Source organism: Peromyscus maniculatus, chromosome 10 (assembly GCF_049852395.1).
Source record: "Peromyscus maniculatus bairdii isolate BWxNUB_F1_BW_parent chromosome 10, HU_Pman_BW_mat_3.1, whole genome shotgun sequence".
Taxonomy (NCBI): Eukaryota; Metazoa; Chordata; class Mammalia; order Rodentia; family Cricetidae; genus Peromyscus; species Peromyscus maniculatus.
This window is the reverse complement of record NC_134861.1, coordinates 80,815,975-80,838,738: the sequence shown is the minus strand read 5'-3', so window position 1 is coordinate 80,838,738 and position 22,764 is coordinate 80,815,975. Positions and strand designations below refer to the sequence as shown.

The 22,764-nt window shown below is 40.3% G+C and overlaps 1 long non-coding RNA gene and 1 other non-coding gene across 2 annotated transcripts in view; both read right to left on the bottom strand.

Moving 5' to 3' along the window:
- Positions 1-15,632, bottom strand: part of LOC143267529 (uncharacterized) — a 45,787-nt gene extending 30,155 nt beyond the window's left edge. Inside the window, exon 1 of the long non-coding RNA XR_013042669.1 lies at positions 15,318-15,632. This is a non-coding gene — a long non-coding RNA (uncharacterized LOC143267529). The remainder of the gene's footprint in view (positions 1-15,317) is intronic.
- Positions 15,633-22,292: 6,660 nt separating this feature from the next.
- Positions 22,293-22,396, bottom strand: LOC121821011 (U6 spliceosomal RNA). The gene has a single exon (XR_006061721.1). It is a non-coding gene; the product is annotated as a U6 spliceosomal RNA (small nuclear RNA).
- Between the last annotated feature and the right edge of the window lie 368 nt (positions 22,397-22,764).

Genomic DNA, 22,764 nt, shown 5'->3' with positions numbered 1-22,764 from the left:
CACAAGCCCTTTTATGGGGGCATTACTGAACTCACAAATGTGCATCTCTCATTAACTGAAACATCTTCCATTGGGCCCATCTTCCAACACTACTACATTGAAATGAAGTTTCCCCATAAGTATTGCAAGACGTATACTGTGCAAAGCATAGTACAGTCTTTTTAGATGACAACCAATTTTAAGTTTTCCAATCAGCCATGCTGCCTATAGCTTGAGATACTATAATAGTATCTCTCTAGTAACTCCAGGAGTCTTAGAAAAGCCTCTGAGGAATTTAAAATGCCATGCTGCATTTATTTTTTTTCTTGCACAATATGCCATTAATATCTGAGGCTTTTATTAACACCTACAGTAACAGTAACTTAATTAGGCACAAGGCACTATTCCTGGATGGTTCTGGATGATGAAGAAATAACCATTTTAGGAATATCATAGTACTTTAAAAATCCACTCGTGCTGGCTTTTGGTAGGCAACAATGACAGCTAGTTTCTTTTCTTCTCTCTGGCCTATATTTAGTCCCAGTTGGCCCTTCATGGACAGACTTGTTAATTTCTTTTGTCTATCTAGAGAGTACAAGTCCGCACATTGTGACTAATGATATCTTTTCTCTCTTCCTGTTTCATATCCTCATTCCCATTAGTGGTGCAGATACTTGGCTCTGAAGTACAATTCTGTTTCATACATCTTGGGACTGATTTTTTTTTTTGCATAGGAAGTGAAATGAATGAGAAAAATATGGTTTCAATATTCAAATTTTGCTTTTAAGGCGACTTTCAGTAATGAACTCTATTTTGTTGAGACATATCAATATAACTTTGTTTCTGCTCTGTGCTAAGCAGTTCTGCTTGACATCTATTGTTACTTTTAATGTTTTCATTAAGCCAACATATTTGAGTGAGTCATAGAGTTAAATTATTTCCACATCTGAAAGGGAAGATACCATCTAGGAAATTGCTGCACTAACATATTTTGACGGGTTGAAGGAGGTAATGCAGTTTCCAGAGGTGGCTGTGGTCATTTGGAAGAAATGAAATGACTCTAGACATCTGCACAAGCAAGTATGTAATATTAAAACTGTAGCTAGAAATGTCAAAACTGAAGAAAAGGAACACAGGCTGTCAGTTCAAGTCTTAGGAACATTAATGTAAATTCTTCTTTAGAAGGCTCTAAGGTTAATAGCTGGAAAGCTGTGGGAAGATCCCCATTCTCTGGGCTCTTTTTTAAAAATGTTATCAGTAATATATATAATTTTATAAATATTTATAATAAATTATATATATAATTCATTTTATTTTTCTTTATTAATTTTTAAAATTCATTTTGCATACCAACCAAAGGCCCCCCTCTCATCCTTCCTCCTGCTCTCCCTCAGCTTCACCTCCCTCAACCCATCCTCTATCTCTTCCTCCAAAAGAATAAGGCCTCCCATGGGGAGTCAGCAAAGCCTGGTACATTCAGTTGAGGAAGGATCAAGCCCCTCCCCCTTGAATCAAGGCTGAGCAAGGCATCCCACCATAGGTAATGGGCTCCAAAAGGCCAGTTCATGCACCAGTAATCAGATTGGTGAATACCCTAACTGTTGTCATAGAGCCTTCATCTAGTAACTGATGGAAGCAGATGTATGCATCCACAACCAAGCACCAGGCTAAGCTCCAGGAGTCCAGTCAAAGAAAGAGAAGGATTATATGAATAAGGGAGGTCAAGATCATGATGGGGAAATCTACAGAGACAACTAAACCAAGCTTGTAGGAACTCAATGAACTTTAGACCAACAGCTGTGGAACCTGCATCGGACTGGACTAGCCCCTCTGCATATGGGAGGCTGTTGTGTAACTTGATCCTCTGGGCTCTTAATCTCCATTTACGGTTGTTCTCTCTTAGTCCCCTCTCCATTTTTTGAATTGTTTACATTAATTTTTTAATGGAAAATAGATTTTTTTCTCCTACAATACATCCTGACCACAGTTTTCCTTCCCTCTACTGCTCCCACCTCCCTATAACCTCCTCTTTCTCCCAAATCCACTCCTCCTCTGTTTCTACTTTAGAAAAGAGTAGGCCTCCAAGAGATGACAGCCAAACAGGACAAAACAAGATACAATAAGACAAGGCAAAAGCCCTCATATCGAGGCTTGAAAAAGCAATCCAATAAGAAGAAAAGAGTCCCAAGAGCAGGCAAAAGAGAGACACATCAACTCCCACTGTTAGGAATCCCACAAAAACACCGAGCTAACAGTCATAGTATATATGCAGAGAACCTGGCTCTGACCCTTGCAGGCCCTGTGCCTGGTCCTTCTCCTGTGCCTACCATTTGAATCATTCTGCTTGGATCCATCTTAACCTGCTTTGTATAACATGGCTCCACAGAAATATTACATTATCTAATCTTTATTATACCTAGTGGGTATTGGTGAAATTATTAGGGCCACTCCACATAGTTAAAAGGAAGATTTATTTAGTGGGTAACTTACAAAAAAGGGACAGGTAGGTCGTGGGTTCTGGGGAAGGTGTATTGCAGTCCAGAGGTGTTCTCTGGAGCTCTGTTCAGTCAACCTCCACCGTCAAGGGTCCAGGAACAGAGAGAGAGCTGCCCATCTGGATCTCAGGTCTTCAGGGTCCTTTCTCTGCCCCACTTTGTAGGCATGACAGTTGCTGAAGCCTCAATGCGGGTTGGAACTTCCAGGTCAAAGCTGGAATGGCTACCTACTACAAGTGGGACCATATGCTTTGATTTGGCTAAGGAGTTACAAGCACAGTGGGCTCTGTTTTAAAATTATTTTATTTAATTTTTTTCATTTTACATACCAACCACAGTTCCCCCTCCCTCCCCTCCTTTCCCTCCCACCTAGCTCCCCCCCATCCAGTCCTCAGAGAGGGTAAGACCTCCCATGGGGACTCCTAATGGGCTCTTAAAAGGCACTGAAAAGTTTGATTTCCCATTCTGCCCAGAATATGGATATGTTGAACGATTCCTACAGTGCAAAATTGCCATATTTTGTGTAAGAAACAAAGATGTACCACTTTGATGATGGAAGTTGAGTATACATGTTGAAGACTGACTTCTAGTTGATGGGATTTGGGGAAGTAATTAGATTATGAGGTTCCTAACCTCATCAGAGAAGTAATCCACTAAGGATTCATTAATGGACTTGATAGCATTATCAAGATGTGGTAGAAACTGGAGGGAGTAGGTCACTGAGGGTGCAACTTTGAATGGCATGTCTTGTCCCTGGCCCTTACCTGCTTCTCTCTCTGCTTCTCAGATTTCATAAGGTGAACATCTTTTGTCAGCCATGTACTACTTCCATGAGGTCCTGCTAATTTTGGTTCCAAAGCAATGGAACAAGTTAGGGTTGGGGAAGGGTTTTGTTTTTGTCTTTGAGGAGAATGAAGGCTAAGGAATCTGAAGAACACTGAACAAACGAGACACCTGAAGGAAAAGGAAAAATCATCCAGAAAAAACATCCCATGAAAAAGATTTTCTGTGGTGAACCATGACCACACTAACATTGATCTTTGAAGTCTCCAAAAAGATGATGGGACCCCACAATGACGATTCCACATGGATGATGATAATGCCATTAAGTTGACAAACACCACCCAAAGATTGGCTTTGGACTACAAACTTCTCAGGACAATATCAAGATGGCTAGTTGAGATGATACAGCCTCACAGACTACTCTAATCAGGACTTGTTCATCATCCTAAATTTTCTTGTGTCTCCATAAGACACAAGTGTCCCCAACCAGCAGGAAGTAGCCTAGAAAACTATGCCCACATTCCCCAAAACTGGATTATGGATGTTTGTCTTTGTTTAGGGGTTGTTTAAAAATTGTTATTGGCCACCATCAATCTCTTTCTAAAAGAAGAAAGGAGGATATGATATAGAAATATATAGAAATAATAGGATAAAAATTAGATTATTGAATCTACTCTAAACAAATATAGAAATAATAGGATAAAAGGGTAGATCATTGAATCTACTCTGAAAAAAAGAGGATATAGATATAAGATAAAAGGTAGATTATTGAATCTACTCTGAGGAAAAAAGTTACAGAAATGATTGGATACAGGGTAGATTATAGAATCTACTCAAAAGAAAAAAGGAAAGATATGGATATGATAATATAAAAAGGTAGATTATTGAATCTACTTTTAAAAAGCAACTACTAGTTTTAAATATTTTACATCAGATTGGATTTTTTTATATTGTATACAAATTATGTATATTGATACAAATTTGAGATTGCTTTTGTTAGAAAATACTCTACATATATTTCTAACTTTGTTCAAGATATTATACTTATACCATTAATTTAACAATGTATTGCAAATTTCTAGTCCTTGAAAGTTATTATCACTAACTGATTAGGATATAAAGAAATGAAAGTTAGTAGTTAGTTATTACTATCAAACTTCCAGTCCTATTAGGTATGTTTTCAAGGTCAAACAGATATATTTTAGATAGATCATCTTCAAACACTTTAGAGATCTACAGAATATGGCATTTAAGATGTTTTAATAATATAGATTCTTTTTTTTTTTTAACAACACTGAGACATGTCTGCTCTTGGCAGTGCCAATCTACTTCAGAGAAGATGATGGGCATCAAAGAAACTCCATATGGAGTTTACTTTTTTGTGGCAAAAGTTAGCAATTGGACAAGAGAGTGCCCTTACCTTGACTGCTGACAGTATGCTGTCCAAATGGACAAGCCGGACACAAGAGAAAGGACTGCTGAATCTTGCCAAGACAAGGTAGGAAGGCCCTTTAGAAAATCCCCCTTCACAGGTAAGTCTGTCAGATATGCTAGGCCTATAAGCTGAAGATGGATGCTCAACATTGCAGAGAAATCTTGGGTGACTGTCCAGGCAGCCAGCCAGCTGTTTCTTTCATTTCTCACATTTTGTGGAAGTTGCCTATCTGCACTTCCAGGCTTACTTACGTAACATTATTTCATTCTTGGGTCTCTGAGATAGTTATAGTTATAGTTTTCTTTGTTAACAAATTCAGAAAAGAAACTCATGAGAGAAGTGTAAAGTGTATAAGTTTGAAAGACATTAAAAGATAGTTTTGGGTTGGTAATACAAGTCAAGATAGAAAGGGAATTAGGTACAACATTTTAGATTCACCAAAATAGGATAGATAATGAAGTATTTTCTCTGAATTTGTCAAATATTTCCGGACTGGACATTGTTAACATAATTCTTGACTGTATATATTGTATGTACTTATTGTATATAGTTTTTCTTATTTAATCTTTTATTATTTTATATAAAAAAGGGAAATGTGGTAATATATTGCATACCCTAATAAAATTTGCCTGAAGATCAAAGTACAGAACATGTAGCATGAATCTTAAAAGATCTTATTAATAAAAACAAACCTGGAGCCAGGTATTGGGGTGAACGCTGAAAATTCAGAGAGACAGAATAGGTTACATCCAAGCTCACCTCGCCAGTTTCTTAGCTGATCTTGTTTCCTCAGACCGAAGCCTCTGAGTCCTCATTCAGAATGAATCTCTGCTGAACTGCTGCTAAAAGCCTAAAAACTTAACAAACCTAAAAAGCCTCTAGTTCCTGACGCTTTATTTACCTTTCTGCTTCCTGCCATCACTTCCTGGGTAAAGGTGTGTCACCATGCCTGGCTGTTTCCAGTGTGGCCTTGAACCCACAGAGATCCAGACAGATCTCTGCCTCCTTAATACTAAGATTAAAGGTGTATGCGACCACTGCCTAAACCTCTATGTTTAATATTGTGACTGTTCTGTTCTCTGATCCCCAGATAAGTTTATTGGGGTGCACAATATATCAACCACAAGAACAAGCCACTGTATTAAATGTAGATGCCAGGCAGTGCTGGCACACACCTTTAATCCTAGCACTCAGGAGGCAGAGATCCTTCTGGATCTCTGTGAGTTCAAAGGCACCCTGGATTACATGAGATTGATTCAGTTTAGGAGAGAAACAGAGCCAGGCAGTGGTGGCACACACCTTCAAACCCAGTACTTGGGAATCACACACCTTTAATCCCAGCACTAGGAAAGAAGTAATATGGCTGGGTGGAGAAAGGGATATAAGTTGTGCAGAGACAGGAACTAAGCTTTTCTTTTTTCTTTTTTTTTTTTTTTTTTTTTTTTTTGGCTAAAGCTCTTGTTGATTGAAGCCCCTTTTGGCTGGAGGCCTCTCGGCTGAGGTCTCAGAGACATATAGTCAGAGGATTCGTGGAGTTGGTGAGGTGAGAAGTAGCTGTGGTTGTTCCTCTGTCTCTATGATCTCTCAGCATTTACCCCAAAATCTGGCCCTGGGTTTTTACAACAAGACCTTTTAGATTTTGTGCAACAAGTACCTCAGCACAGGAGCCTATCCCAAGAGAAGCACACATACTTCCTTTCCATGTTCACCTCCTCCCTCTAGGATGGAGGAAATTTGATAACAAATCATATTCTTGCCTCCCAGGTGTTAAAAGTGCTTGTTGAGTGTCCTTCTAAATCAGTACAATCTTGTTTATCAATCTGAAGAGGAAAAAAAAAAATTCTTTATTCACCTTCAGCAACTCCACAGAGCATCAGGAAGGCCCCTCAGAAGGCAGCAGGGGTGAGAAATCTTACCAGCTGTGGCTCCTCCCCTGATGGGATTGTAGAGAGTCCTTAACAGATTAATGATGAGCTGGGCTGCTCCACACTGCCAGAGCACCGACATGTGGCACCTTATATGTGCCATTTCTGTATAGTTCTACATATCCAGCTAAGAAATTCAGTGTGTGTTCTGGCAACATGTGCTGAAACTTAGGTTCCATGCACTTTGATGTAGGGTTGACTTTTATAGCATAGGATCTCATACAATAAAAATGTTTTTAAATTAATGTCACTCTTATTTATTTTGATGTTTTGAACATATGAATGTTAAAAATAATGAACCATGAACTTGTCAGTCTGTGTTTAATATTCTCAATATATTTTGCCTTGTTCTTTTTGGTGGCTCTAGCTATATCTACCATGAGTGGCAGAGTTCCTGTGAAAATGTTATTCCTGCCTGTGGGTCTCTAAGCCTCTGCGTTAGGCCTGCTCCCTCTCTTGTTCTTCTCTTTTCTCACAGCTGGAATTTCAGCAAATGGGTTTCCTGAATGCAGGGAAAGAGATGAGATTAACACAGATAACGAGCAGCACTTTCACTGGATGGTGGAATTTTGGTTCCCCTGGGAAAATTCCAGACACTCAAACCTCACAATAAGATAAATCAAAACCTAGTTTTGGAGAATCAAATGGATCTAGCTGCAGCTTAACATTTATCATGAGCCAGCACTGAGCTTCACACAGCTTGAGGTAGAGGGGTAGCTTGAACATTGACCTCTCTTCCTAGTTTGTTGTCTAGGAAAAGCTTTTAGAAGTTGGAACCATTTCACATTTTAATTGGCTCATATGGGCATTAAAAAAAAGTGCATTTTGTTGTTAGGACGCCACTTACTTTTTGGAAACTGATGGTTTTTATTTATCTAGATCGACTCAAGAAGTGACATGTTGTGTCCATGCTGCCTTCAATTTAAATGCCAGAAATAAGCTGGGTGAAGCTGTATACACAGCGTGAAACCTAGTGTTGTAAAGTTCTTTCAGGTACTCCCCCCACTTCCTTCCCTCTCCTTTCCTCCCTTCCCCCTCCTTTCCTTTCATCACTTCCTCAAATCCCCTCTCCTTCCTCCCCTATCTGCTTCTCTCTCTTTCCTGCATAGTATTTATAGAGTGGAAATGTCTGCCACTATTCTCATTACTAGGCCCAGAGCAGGTAGCAAAACAGACAAATATCCCTGCACCCTGTGTTCTGGTCCTAAAATCAATTTTAAACATGACAAATACAAAACACACACTACATTAGGTAGTAAAAACCACCACAGAGAAACTGAGCAGATGGAGGGAGACAAGAATCATAGGAATGGCTATAAATCTCAGTGTGATGAGGAAGCCCTCACCCAGAAGATAGCAGTTGGATAGTGTTGGACACAAAGAGGGTAGTCAAGTTGATTTTTGTGGGAGAAGTGTTTTAGGAAGATTGACCAGCAAAGTCAATAGCCCTGCAGTAGGAGTGAGGAACAGAAGCAGGCAGGCCAGTGTGAAGAAAGGCAGTGTGCTGTGAGAGGCAGTAAGAGAAGAGATGGGGGCTTTGAAGTCTCTGTGAGGAGTCTGGATTATACTTAATATGGAATGGGAAGTCAAGTGAGGAGTTTTCAACAGAGGAGCAAATTGAACTAATCTATTAATATGGTCAGTGGTGCCTATTTTAAACGTTTGGTACAGGTCATCAAACCAGCATTATAGTTGGGAAGTCCTAACATTCTAAGCATGATGCAACCGTGGCAGGGACCACAGGTTGGTAGGAAAGGAGGATGTGAAAATGAGTTGGATCCTGCATGTATTTTGAAAGTAGAGCTAGCAAGGTTTGCCAATGAATAATATATATTACATGGAAGACAATATGACTTTCAGAGTGATGTTAAAATTGTTGCCCTTACACTGAGTGGGGGAAGATCATAAGCTGAGTTGGTTTTGGCAGAATGTTTAGTTTTAGGAATATTAACTTGGAGATAAACCAATAGAGATGGCCAACTAGAGATGCAAAATAGGCAATTAGATGTGACAGACTGGGGCTCAGAGTGGGCCCTAGATGGAGACATATGAAGCAAGATGTTTTAAAATTTAATTTAAATTAAAATTTTAGCAAAATAAAATATAATAAGATATAACAAACCCATTACATTGAAGTTGTACAAGGCAAAACAAAAGAAGGAAAAGATTCCCAAGAGAAGGCACTAGGATCAGAGACACTCATTCACAAACTCAGAGTTCTCATAAAAACACTAAACTGAAAACTATAACATATATGCAGAGGACTCGATGCAGACCCATGTTGACCATGTGCTTGCTGCTTCAGACTCTGTGAGCTTTGCTCAGTTCATTTAGAGACTTTGTTCTCCTGGTGTCCTCTATCCCCTCTGGTTCTTACGCTCTTTCCATCTCTTCCTGTTCTGCGGGGTTCCTTGAGCTCTGAGGGGAGTGATTTAAATGGAGACATCCTATTTAGAGCTGTGTGTTCCAAGGTCTTTCTTTCTGCATAAAAGGTGTGGGTCTCTTTATTTGTTCCCACCTGCTTTGGGTCGAAGCTCCTCTAAAGATGGCCGAATAAGGCACTGATCTATGAATATGACAGTATATTATTTTTTTTAGACCAGTAGTGTATGGTTTTACCCTAGGTATCTGGGCTATATTTTGTCTCTGGTTCTTGGTCACCCAAGCAGTGTCAGGTATGGGTTACATCTTGCCGAGTGGGCCATCAGTCACATCAGACATTGGTTGGTTACTCCCACACGCTTTGTGCCACCCTTGTCCCAGAATATTTTGCAGCATGATAGATTGTATATCAGAGGTTTTGTGGCTGGGTTGGTGTTTATGTTTCTCTTTTGGTGGCCTTCAGAGTACTTTCCCATACCAAAGAAACTAGAAGGTGGGGGTGAAGGTTCTGTGTAGGCACCATCTCTACCTCTCCATGTTCAATGAGTTGTATGGGTATTGTCTTCAGCAATGGGGCCTTGCTGTTTGTTTGTTGAGAGCAAGTGATTATCTTGGCAACTCCCTGCATTTTTTGGGGATTTCCATGGGACTGCTTTGGCCAACAACTCCATTGGACATAACCCAGGCCCTGATTAGAAGCTTCACGGATGGCAAGAGAAGGCCAGTTGGGATTCTATCTCCCTGATTTGGAGACTTCATTAGGATAGCCTTCATATATTTTAGGAAGTTTCCACTGCACTAGATTTCTATACCATCCCTTAAATGCCCCTCAATCCTTGCTAGCTCTTGCCGAATTCCCTCCCTCAACCTTATCTCCACTCTCCTTCCCTACACGATCCTCTCATTTCTGTTCTCCCTCTTCCATCCCCAGTTAACCTATAAAATCTATTATAGTTCCCTCTCTTTCTTCATGTGTCTTCCCTGCTCCAATGCCATCCTCTACACCTGACCTCTCTGGGACTACAGAATGTAGTTTACTTATCATTTATTTAACAGTGAATATCTACATGTAACTGAATACGTGCAATATTTATCTTTCTGGGTCTAGATTACTTCACTCAAGATGATTTTTTTTTGAGTTCCATCCATTTGCCTGCAAATTTCATGGTGTGATTTTTTTTTAACAACTGAGTAATACTCCACTGTGTAAACATACTACATTTTCTTTATTCATTCTTCTGTTAGGAACATGTGGATTGTTTCCAGTTTCTAACCATTATGAATAGAGCAGCAATGCACATGGTTGAACAAGTGTCTTTGTGGTAGGACAAAACATCCTTTGGGGTTGTGGCCAAGAGTGGTATAGCTGTATCTTGAGGTAGATTGATTCCCAACTTTCTGAGGAACTGACACACTGATTTTCATAGTGGCTGTACAAGTTTATACTTCTCCAAGCAATGGAAGAGTGCTCCCTTACTCCACATTCTCACTAGAAAGAACTGTCACTTGTGTTTTTTTTTTAATTATTCTTTATTTTATTTTTTTAAAGTTTATTTATATTTATTATATATACAATATTCTGTCTGCATGTGTCCTTGCAGGCCAGAAGATGGCAGCAGATCTCATTACAGATGGTTGTGAGCCACCATGTGGTTGCTGGGAATTGAACTCATGACCTCTGGAAGAGTAGTTAGTGCTCTTAACCCCTGAGCCATCTCTCCAGCCTGTGTTTTTTATTTTAGCCATTTTAACAGGTGTAAGATGGAATCTCAAATAGTTTTGATTTGAATTTCCCTGATGAATAAGGATGCTGAGCATTTCTTTAAGTGTATCTCAGCCATTCGAGTTTCCTCTACTGAGAATTCTGTTTAGATATTTGCCCCATTTTTAAATTGGATTATTTGGTTTTTTGATATCAAGTTTGTTGATTTCTTTATGTATTTTGAATGTTAGCTGCTGTGGGATGGTCTGTATGTCAAATTGCTCTGATTGTTCAATAAATAAAACACTGATTGGCCAGTGGCCAGGCAGGAAGTAGGTGGGACAAGGAGAGAGGAGAATTCTGGGAAGCAGAAGGCTGAGGCGAGGAGACACTGCAGCCACCGCCAGGACAAGCAGCATGTGAAGACACTGGTAAGCCACCAGCCACGTGGCAAGGTATAGATTTATAAAAATGGGTTAATTTAAGATATAAAAACAGTTAGCAAGAAGCCTGCCACAGCCATACAGTTTATAAGTAATATAAGCGTCTGAGTGATTATTTTATACGTGGATTGTGGGACTGTGGGGCTTGGTGGAGCCTGGAGAGAAGCTCTCCAGCAACAAATGGCGCCCAACGTGGGGCAAGAGTTTCTACCTAAAACCTGAGAAAAGATTCTAAAACGGAACTAAAAACAGCTTCCTAATTGTCTCTCTCAAATGAGCAGCAGCTGCCGGTTTAAGTTACTGGCGGGTTCCTAGTGTGTGCGCTTGACCTGCAGTATGGCGGGAATGAGGCCTCTGCAAGTGGCACATTAAGCTGCATGGTGGATTTAGCCTTTGCTAGTACAAAACAAAAAGAGATTTCTGGGCTACATGCTGCTTTGATAAGAAGCACAAACCAACTATTTCTGAGAATTAATGGCTCCCAGAGCTGGCGGAAAACATACCACTGCCATGTTGGGAATCTGAAGTGGGCGGAGGCAGCAGGCTTAAAAGGCTGCAGTTTAAAGCAATAGGCTCAAGGTAATATAAAAAATAAGCCATGTAAAGATGGCTACCACACAGAGAATCTAGATTATGTTCTCTTTGATATTCGTAACTGAAGAAAAACATTTGATTGCAAAAGCTGTTGAGTTATGCCAAAATGTATATTTTAAAGGTACCTTGACTTCAAAATTTGGATGTAAGGATATGTTGCTTTGGAAAGGAGGCTCTGTTTTTGTTTCTACAGAAAGCCAGAGGCTATGGATTTGTTCCAGATTAAGATACATCAGGTTTGACCAGCCAAGACCACCTGAAAGGTCTCTGATGACACCATGGCCCAGATGATCCAATATCCAGAATCGTTTCAAGGCAACTGGCTCAGATAATACAGCTTTACGGACTACTCCATGATCCTAAAATTTTCTTTGTGTCCCCATAAGATACAGCGCCCCCCTCCAGCAGGAAGTAGTAAGAGAAGCTACGCCCAAACTCCCAAATATACCAAGCTGGCTTTGGAGATGTGTAAAAGTTAAAACCTTCCTTTTTAAAAAAAGAAAAGGGGAAGTGCTGTGGGATGGTCTGTATGTCAAATTGCTCTGATTGTTCAATAAATAAAACACTGATTGGCCAGTGGCCAGGCAGGAAGTAGGTGGGACAAGGAGAGAGGAGAATTCTGGGAAGCAGAAGGCTGAGGCGAGGAGACACTGCAGCCACCGCCAGGACAAGTAGCATGTGAAGACGCTGGTAAGCCACCAGCCACGTGGCAAGGTATAGATTTATAAAAATAGGTTAAATAAGATATAAAAACAGTTAGCAAGAAGCCTGCCACGGCCATACAGTTTATAAGTAATATAAGCGTCTGAGTGATTATTTTATACGTGGATTGTGGGACTGCGGGGCTTGGTGGAGCCTGGAGAGAAGCTCTCCAGCAACAGTTAGCCCCCTATTGGATGTAGAGTTCATAAAAATCTTTTCCCATTCTGTAGGCTGCTACTTCGTCTGAATGACTGTATCCTTTGCTTTAAAGAAGTTTTACAGTTTCATGAAGTACCATTTGTTAATTGTTGAATTTAGTTCCTACACTATCTGCATTCTGTTCAGGAAGTCTTCTCCTGTGCTGATATGTTCAAGGCTGTTCCCCACTTTCTCATCTATCAGGTTCAGTGTATCTGGTTTTATGTTGAGATCTTTGGTCCATTGGATCAGAGTTTTTTTTTGTAGAGTGAGAAGTATGGACCTATTTACATTCTTCCACATGCAGCCATCCACTCTGATTAGCATCATTTGTTGAAGATGCTGTCTCTTTTCCCCCAATGTGTATTTTTGGCTTCTTTAAAAAAAAAATCAGGTGTCCACATGTGTGTGGATTTATGTCTCATTCTTCAATTTGATTCAGTTTATCAATGTCTTTTTATGCTAATACCATGCTGTTTTCATTACTATAGCTTTGTAGTATAGCTTAAAATCAGGAATAGTGAGAACTCTCTTAATTCTTATATTATTCAGGATTGTTTTAATTATGCTGGTTCTTTTGTTTTTCCACATGAAGCCAAGAATTGTCCTTTCAAGATCTGTAAATTGTGTTGGAGTTTTGGTGGGGATTGCTTTGATTCTATAGATTGCTTTTGGTAGGATGGTCTTTTTTAGTATGAAAAACAAGATAGTCACAAAATTGAATGGAATCATAAGACAGAAGAGTGAAACATTCTAAGTTGTCACATTCTCCAAATTTGAATGTTGAAGAAATGATGAGAAAGTAGTTACAGAAATGGAAAGAGAGTTTCCAGAGAGATTGAGAGAAATAGGGTATGGCATATAAGAGACCAAGTAAAGAAAGTAGCTTATCGCAAAAGGAGGGAGTGCTTCCAATGAACCAATGAAGTAAGGGCTCAAGAACTGCCCACATTTAGGGCTTGGCTGGTTCAACAAGAGTAGGATCAATGCTTAATGGAGGAGATGTTTAGCTGGAGAAAAGTAGAGAGGGAGCATGGAAAAGATTTTAAACAGTGAGCATAGATGATACCTCCCTTCACCTCCTCCCCTTTTGTAACCAATAAGAACAAATACTCTAAAGTAGAAATATGCCTGGCATATCTTAAAAGCAAGCAAACTTGAACTTCTCTTACTTTCCCTAGAATTTTCAAATGTGATATTAAAATAAAAATGAGTTTAAGTGCTACAGTTCTAAATGTCAAAAGAAAGGGTGATGATCTGGGCACACATTTTTAATCCAAGTACTGGGGAGGAAGAGGCAGGAAGATCTTTATGAGTTTGAGGCTATCCTGATCTACAGAGTAAGTTCCAAGACAGCCAGAACTATATTTAGTGGGGCCCCGTCTTGAAATAAAAAAGAACAAACAAACAAACAAAGGAATTCTGGAGCTGGAGAAATGGTTCCATGGTTAAAAGCACTTGCTGTTCTCCCAGAGGATCCAAGTTTATTTCCCAAAACCCATATGACAGCTCATAACTATCTGTAACTCTAGTTCCAGGGGATCTGATATTATCTTTTAGCATCTGTAGGCACCCAGAGTTATAAGTGCAGACCCCCCAATATAGGAGCACACACATATACATGAAAAGAAAATAAAATCTTTAAAAATACTTTTTAAAAGGAAGGAGGGATGAAAAGAACAGGAAGGAAAGAAGAAGGTAAGGAAGGAAGAAAAGAATGAACAAAGGAAGGAAGGAAGGCAGAAGAAAGAACAGCAGGTGGAGAAAGGGAGTTTTGCTTTACCAAGTTAGTGGCACTGGTTTCAGTTACAACTCCATTTCATATAATACTGAACATATTTAACATGTTGAATCTGTGGGAGCCTTGTCTATAAAATTAGATGCCCCCAATAGTATTTCTGTGAGAAAGTTCTATATAAAGCATCATGAGAAATGATTAATCAGCCTTGGTGCAAATTTAAAAAGCACCTAGAAGATGAAGGGTGAATGACAAGAGCACCGGGTTCTATGTCATTGAAATCAATACATATTTTTTTGACGAGTAGACAATATGCACACAGTTTTATACTATGAATCTATCCTTGTGTGCTAATATCTTTTTTTTCTTTTGTTTTTGGTTTTTCGAGACAGGGTTTCTCTGTGTAGCTTTGCGCCTTTCCTGGAACTCACTTGGTAGCCCAGGCTGGCCTCGAACTCACAGAGATCCGCCTGGCTCTGCCTCCCGAGTGCTGGGATTAAAGGCGTGCGCCACCACCGCCCGGCGTGTGCTAATATCTTAAGCTTAGAAAAACTAAACAGAAATAAAAAACATTTAGAATGTGAAGTAAATGAAACAAATGTAACAGAATTTGGAAAAATATTTTATTTCTATTGCTAGTGCATACAATACTGGCAAAAATTACACTAATTTCTTTCACAGCTAGTATAATAAAAAACTTTAAAAAATCATCAAATAGTCATTAACACTGTCTCATTTACTATGGAGAGGGACAATTGTTTTTCTAATTCTGGAATCCAATCCTGAGGAGTCGTCCTACCTCGGCTATATTAGCTGAAGTGAATTAGGGACATCAAGTAAAGATAATTCTAGAAACTTGTGCCCAAGGAACAATACAATCAAGATTTTCAGGCAAGCAATTCTGTACAGCGAATGGATACCTCACTATTTATGGGCCTTACCATTAAAGTCACTATAGCTTTAGGAAGAGCCCAGTCCTTCCAACCAGTGCAGAAAACGAGAAAGCCATTCCGTACTCTCAGTGGCTCTGAGGTGCACTCCTTTATGGTGATCCCAACCTTCTAGAACAGAGAGAAAACAGCTTGTAAGAGAGATTGCTAAAATCAGAGGCACAAATGAGCAAACTAAAGACATATTTGTTTTTCTACTCGAGACTTCTTTTCTATCAAGTACCTCCCTTTCCCTTTTTTTGTTTAATCCCTTGCAGCATGGCACATTTTCTTTCTTGTTCCATTCTTTCCTTTTTTTCTTTCTTCCACCTTTATTTCCTTTCGTCCTTCTTGCCCTTTCTCCCTCCTTCCTCTCCCTCCCTCTCCCTCCTTTACTGCCCCTCCCCTGTCCTTTCCCTTTCCCTCACCTACAATTTTAGGTTACATGTATGCGATTGAGCAGCCACCTGACTCACTTCTCAGTTATACTTCTAGCCACACAAACATCTTTGCCCAGCTTCTCCATTCATTCATTCCTCATACTCCCAGGCAGGTTTGCTTGGACAATGCTTTAGTGGTAGAGACTAGCCTTTGGGTTTGAAGGTTTGCTTTTCTGCTCACTTTGCAGGAATTCAGTAAATGCCGATTAAGTCAGACAAGGGACAACTGAATTTCTCTGAAGTCAGTGATCCTGAGGCTCCCTTAGGGAGACTAAATTGGCAGCAAACGTAAACTCACATTAATGTCTTCTTCAGTGTGGCACACACATATTCTTTTAGTACAGTTATTGCGGTAAGTAGGATTGTTAAAACTAACTTTCTGAGGTTATTACATTCTTCAAATACAGGAGATCTACTATGCACTGTTTTTTGTCCCACTAAATTGGTAGTTTCAATCCCTAACCCAGACCTGGGCCATTAGAATGACCACAACTCTGAAGAAGTGCAAAACTACTATGCAAGTTTGTGCCCTGCAACAAAGGGAAAGGAATAGGGTAGCCCCAGCTAACTTCATGTCACTTTACACCTGTATCTCTGCTTTCACTCTAGAGGAATGCTGGACTCTTTGTGGACCTCATGTGTGGGTTCATTTTAACTTTCAAACCTCCTTTACATTAATTTTTGTTTTGTTTTATTTTGTTTCGGTTTTTCGAGACAGAGTTTCTCTGTGTAGCTTTGGCACCTCTCCTGGAACTCACTTTGTAGCCCAGGCTGGCCTCGAACTTACAGAGATCCACCTGCTTCTGCCTCCTGAGTGCTGGGATTAAAGGCCATGCAGCCACCACAGTCCAGCTTACATTAGTTTTTATTTTAGTAAGCCCGAGAGAAATTGTGGCAGTTATTAAATGTGAACAATTTAAAAAAAAGTCCCATAAATTAAGGTTGCATATTTTCGACTGTAAGTAGTTTTCTTTTGATTAAATTATGCATGTAACCATACAGATTCTTCATTTCTCCCCTGTGACACAAGCTACAGTTATTTGATGATATGGGCCAAGTGCGTTTATGGGTCTCTGTCTGGCTCTGCATGGAACTGCTTTGAACTTCAGCCTCCACAGGTACAAGAGATCCAAAACACTAAATGAATGCTTCTGTTACTGTCTTTCACCAATATATCAAAGTAATAGTACCATTAAGCAAATGAAGAGAAATGAGGTATTTGAAGGTGGTGGCTTGCTCAGTGATTAAGGCATCGCCAGACTAGCCGAAGCAGTGTGGAGGCTAAAACGCAGACTAGCTTATAAACTACAGGCCAGGCTTATACCCTATAAAACAGGCTCATTAACTGTACAGGTTATCGCTGTGGTACCACTTGGTTAGCAGCAAACAGACGACGATTTTATCTTTGCCTCTTTAGTATCTCCTTATCTGTAAATTCTTTGTTTCATGAGGTACTTGGGGAAATTGAGGGCAGATAGGTAGAGAGTCTATGATATCTAAGGGCTCTTTCATTTTCTCATTTGGGTGTGTAGTCTGTGTGTATATCCATGTGTATGTGGTTGTTCATGTGGGTGTGCATGTGTGTAGAGGCCAGAGATCAATGTTGGATGTCCTTCCTCAGAGGCCATCCATCTTGTATTGAGACAGTGCCTCTCACTGGCCCGGAGCTTGCTGAGCAGGGTGGGCTGGATGGCCAGCAAGTACCAAGGATCGACCTGTATCTGTAGATCTACCCAGGGCTGTGATTACAAGTATGTGCCACCACGCCTTGCTCTTTCTGAGCTTCACACTTGAGTGGTCAGTACTTTACTGACTGAGGTATTGTCTTAGCCCTTATCCCATGGTTCTTTTGATCTGAATTTCAGAAAGTTTACATGCCACATGTTCAGAATAAGTGATGTATAGAAGAAAGGATTTCACAATAATAACTTAGTGCTAGTTGTTAGGTGCATATTCCTTCCCAAGCCTAGAGCTGCTATTGTTATTTTAAATCTTGAGATTCACACCCCCTAACTAGTCTGCTTTTCTGTGGAAGAGAAGAGTGCAAAAATTTCTTGGCAGTCTCCCTACTTAGTGGCCCTAGAAAAAGGCTCAGCTCAAGGAAATTGAGAGCCTACAATTGACCAATGTTGATGTCTTGAGGTTTAATTGAAAGGAGGTAAGTTGCCTGAGTATGTATGCAGTGCCCAACTCTGGACTCTGTTACAGGTTACCACTTGCCTTCTGTATCTATTCTGGCCTTACTTGTCTATGTCCTACCTTCTAGAAATTGTGATCTCTCTGAAACATGTTTTGTAAACAGCTGCATTCAGTCTTCTAGAAGTTGAACGCTATGTTATTGTTTATTAAGCTGGGCTATGCTGCAGTGGAAAACTAACTTAAAATGTAAGTGATTTAGTGAAACAAAAGCTTAAGTCTTACTCCCAGTGTCCTATGTTATCCATGAGTATAGGCTGTCTATCCTGCCTTTCATGGAGGCTCTACTATCTGGATAAAACTATTTCTTTTTTTTTTTTCCAGACAAGATAAAGAACAAATGAACATGGACTGACTTCTTTCTTTGTTTTGACTAGAAGTGATGCGTATTACCTCTGCTCACAGCCTGTTGTCTAGAACTAGTCCGTCATACCATCACTCCAACTTCTTTTAACTCCAAGATGCGCTAAGTAGAATCATATGTCTAGAAGATGAGGGCAGACACAGGTCAGCGCGGCTCAAGATTATGGAGTCCTCCATTGCTCTTATCATAGAAGTTTTCCATAATTTGGTCCCTGTTTTGATGAAAACTGCTTCCTGCCTCTCTCACTGTTCACATCTGTCATTTTAATTCAGTTAAAAACGATCTTTTCGTAGTTCCCAGAATGTGCTGTGCTGTAACTCACAATTTTGTTTTTACATGTGGTGTTCTTTGCATTGTGACACCTTTCTGAACTCTGTATAACACAGTACCAAATTTATTCTTCTAGACAGGATGCTTTTCTTGACTTGCCCTCTTCTGGTGCAGATTGTTTAGCTATTATCTTGATCCTGTAATACCATGCTATTAACATATGCAGAATACAATGCTATGCTCTGTACTGACTCACTTTTTTCTACTGCACTATCAAGAAATGTCTAGGAAGCAGAGATCATGCTTTTCTTAACTGTGGATAGAGAGTATGGAACATTTGGCAAACCATGTGCTTGATAGACACTTATTAAATAAATGAATGAACCTAGACTTTATTTTCTTTAAGTCAAAATACATTCCAGAAATAAAAAAGAAATTGGCTTAAAAACTAATAGTGAATACTCGATTTTCTTTTTCTTTGTATGTTTGATGCATATGTACATATGAATATCTGTACATGTTCTCGTGTGTGTGTGTGTGCGTGTGCGCGTGCGCGTGCGCCATAGCAAACATGTGGAGGTCAGAGGATAACCTTGGGTCTCGGTCCTTACATTCTGTCTTGTTTGAGACAAGGTCTTTGCTGTTTGACATTGCTGCTGGCAGCTAGCTAGTTGCTGAGTTCCGTGGATTCTCCAGTCTCTCTCCCATCTTGCTGTAGGAGCAATAGGATCATAGATACATGCCATAGAGCCCAACTTTTATGTGGGTTTTAGAGATTCGAACTTGCGTCTTCACACTTGTATGGCATGTCATCTCTCCAGCCCATAACTACTTTTTGGATGTCTGTGTTCAGACAGCTAACTAATCATTCCCCCTTTAGAGACATTTTTATATTTATTGTGGATCAAGTTAGTATTTCTAAAAGGAGTGTAACATCTAGATGGTTTCTTTTTCTATTTTTGTAGGAATATTTCTTTAAATCAGCTCACAATTTTGTTGCACTTTATGTTTGTGTTCTCTACTTATATAACTGTAGCTGTGAATATGTTACTCAGGCCCATGATAGCATTTGAAGCCACCTTCCTTCATGTTCTTGGGAAAAGTTCGTGTTAGTAATAAATTTGACTTGAAATGAGGTTTCTCTATTTTTTTTTTCCTGCTGTTATGTGTTGGACTGTGTCCACTCAAATGTTCAGGTCTTGATCCCCTATGTTTGTGAATACAACCATATTTGAAAATAAGGTCTTTATAGAGGTAATAAAAGTAACATGAGGTCATTCTTTACCTTGTGGGATGGGTGTCCTTACATGAAGAGGAGGTAAGACTCCCAGGGAAGAGGCTGTGTGGTGACAGGAGCAAACATTGGAGAGATGAAGCTGTGAAATGAGGCATTCTAAGGAAGGACAACTTTCCATGAAGTTAGCAAAAAAGTAAGAGAGCATTCTAGTCAGCATTAGAGATTACTCTGACACTGCTGGCTCCTTGATCTCAGCTTTCCAGCCTCCAATACTTGCAAAAGAATAAATTTCTTGCTTTAAGCCATCCATTTTTGTGGCACTTTGTGTGGCAGTCTTAGATACCCAATATATCTATCATCTTTCTCACTCCCCCCTCTCCATAATACACAGGATGCACTTTAGTACTCAAGTCCTGGCTTGCCAGGCGGCATGCATAAAGAAAACTACTTAGAAGGGTTGAATATTTTCTTTTCAAAGTGGCTATTGTAAATAAGCTGGGAAAATGTTAGCAGAGCGAAGAAACTAAAACCTTGACTATTTTTTTTTTCCTCATAAAAACAACCTCAGGTATGAAACTGTTGTATTTCCCAAGGTATCCCAGGATAAACAGATGCTGAAAAGAATGCAAAAACCTCCTACAACATTTGCAGAATTAGAGACCTTTCGGGTAATCGGAGGGCCTGCTAGGAGAACTAAGTGGTTGAAGTGGTGCTGTATTGGACAATTGGCACTCAAGTCTTGTGCTTACACTTTTATGTGAATTCTTGTGTTACGAAGCCTGAAAAGTTAAAAGTACACTTCCAAGAATCCATTGTACTTGTCTTGCGATTGGCATAACTCCAGGAAGGATTTTTGTAGTAAAAGAAGGATCATATTCATGGTGCTGTTTCAGAGACGTCACAGAGGTGATATCAGGAGGAGGCAGCTACCGTAGTGTCAAAAAGGCGTTGCGGGTGGGGGAGGGGTGGCAGCTTCTCATGTCTAAGGTGCAGCTTCTATACCTTGTCCCTAACTTCGAGACTTCCAACTGTGTCACTTGCACCTGGCTCCCTCTATTAAATTCCAGCATGCACCTATTTCTTAGGATAGCCTTTGGTGAGAATTCGGATTGGTTATTTGACTTGGTTGAATGTGAAGGTAGTAATGTTTTTGGTAACACTGGAAAGTTGGAGCTTTATACTCAGTGGCACACAAGCAAAAGGTTCCTCCAGTGATCTTGGCTTCCCCAGGAGTAAGTGTCTAGAGAACGCTAAGCTTTGGCAGAGGCTTATGGAGACATGTATGGTAGAGATGAAAAGTACAGCAGCTGTGTATGACATGGACTATAATCTTCTAAAGGGATTGGCTATCTTCTTTTTAAAAAAATCATTTTATTTATTTATTTATGTAACAACCCAATTGAAGCCCCCCTCCCACCCCCTCACCCTCCATCTGGTCCCTCCTATCTACCCCTCCATATTCATTCAGAAAGGGGCAGGGCTCCCATGGGCATCAGCAAAGCATGGCATATCAAGCTGCCATGAGACCAAGCACCTCTTCCTGTATTTGAGCTGGGGTAGGCAGTCTAGCATGTAGAATAGGTTCCCAAGAGCCAGCCAAAGCACCAGGGACAGACCCAGCTCCCATTACTAGGAGTCCCACAAATAGACCAAGCTATACAACTGTCTCATATATACAGAGGGCCTAGGTCAGTCCCATGCAGGCTCCCAAGTTGTTGGTTCAGACTCTGTGAGTTCCCATGAGCCAGTCTAGTGGTTTTTGTATGTTTTCCTGCAATGTCCCTGACCCCTTCCACCTGCCTCACCCCTAACCCCCTTGCCCCCACCCCTTCACCCCCACTCTTACAATCCCTCCTCCCTCTCCTCAGCAGGACTCTCTGAGCTGGGCCCAATGTTTGGGTCTCTGAATCTGGATGCGTCATTCATTGGCTAAAAGCTCTCTGATGATAATCAGAGTAGTTACCAATCTGATCACAGGGGAAGGCCAGTTCAGGCTGTACATCCACTACTGCCGGGAGTCTTAGCTGGGACCACCCTTGTAGACTTGTAGATGTTTCTCTTGCATCAGGATTCTACCTGACCCACTAAAGCTCCCCTTTCCAGTCTTCTCTCTCAGCACCCTCCTCCTCTGCCCACCCCACAACCCAGTCCCTCAAGCACCTATGCCTACCCACCCCAGGTCAACCCAGGGAGATCTCCTCTAATTCCCCTTCCCCAGGGGATCCATGATTCCCACCTTGTGCCTTTCTTGTTACCTAGTCTCTCTGGGTCTGTGGATTGTAGCATGGTTATCCTTTACTTTACAGCTAATATCCACTTATGATTGAGTATATACCATGTTTGTCTTTCTGGGTCTGGGTTACCTCACTCAGGATGATTGTTTTTTCAGTTCCATCCTCTTGCCTTCAGATTTCCTGATGTTATTGTTTTTAACAGTGGAGTAATACTCCATTGTGTAAATGTACCACATTTTCTTAAAAAAAAAAATGGAACGTTTCCCTAACTTGAGTATCATTCTTGTACAGGAGCCACGCTAATCTCTGCACCTTTCCAATTTTAGTATATGTGCTGCTGAAGTGAGTATCTTTATCTCTCTATCTCTTAAAGCTATAGTGCTAATAACTGGGATATGAGTTAATAGGTTCTAAATAATGTAAGTTGAATTCACAGCCTTACTGGATCGCCTTGATCAGTATGAACACTGTTCAAACACTTGTTCAAATACTGACTAATTGAGAAAACCTGAGTTACTGGAAATGTAGCAACTTACAAATAGTCATTATCTGCAGCTGGGCACCTGGGCTCACTAACTCCTCTTGGTGTTATCGAGGGGTTGGACTATACATTGCTGTTCCCTAAACCACCTTACATTGAGGCTCTAACTTTCAATGTGATGTTGGGCCTGTAAGGTGTTACTAAGGCTTAAGGAGGCTGTAAGCATGGAGTCCTGAT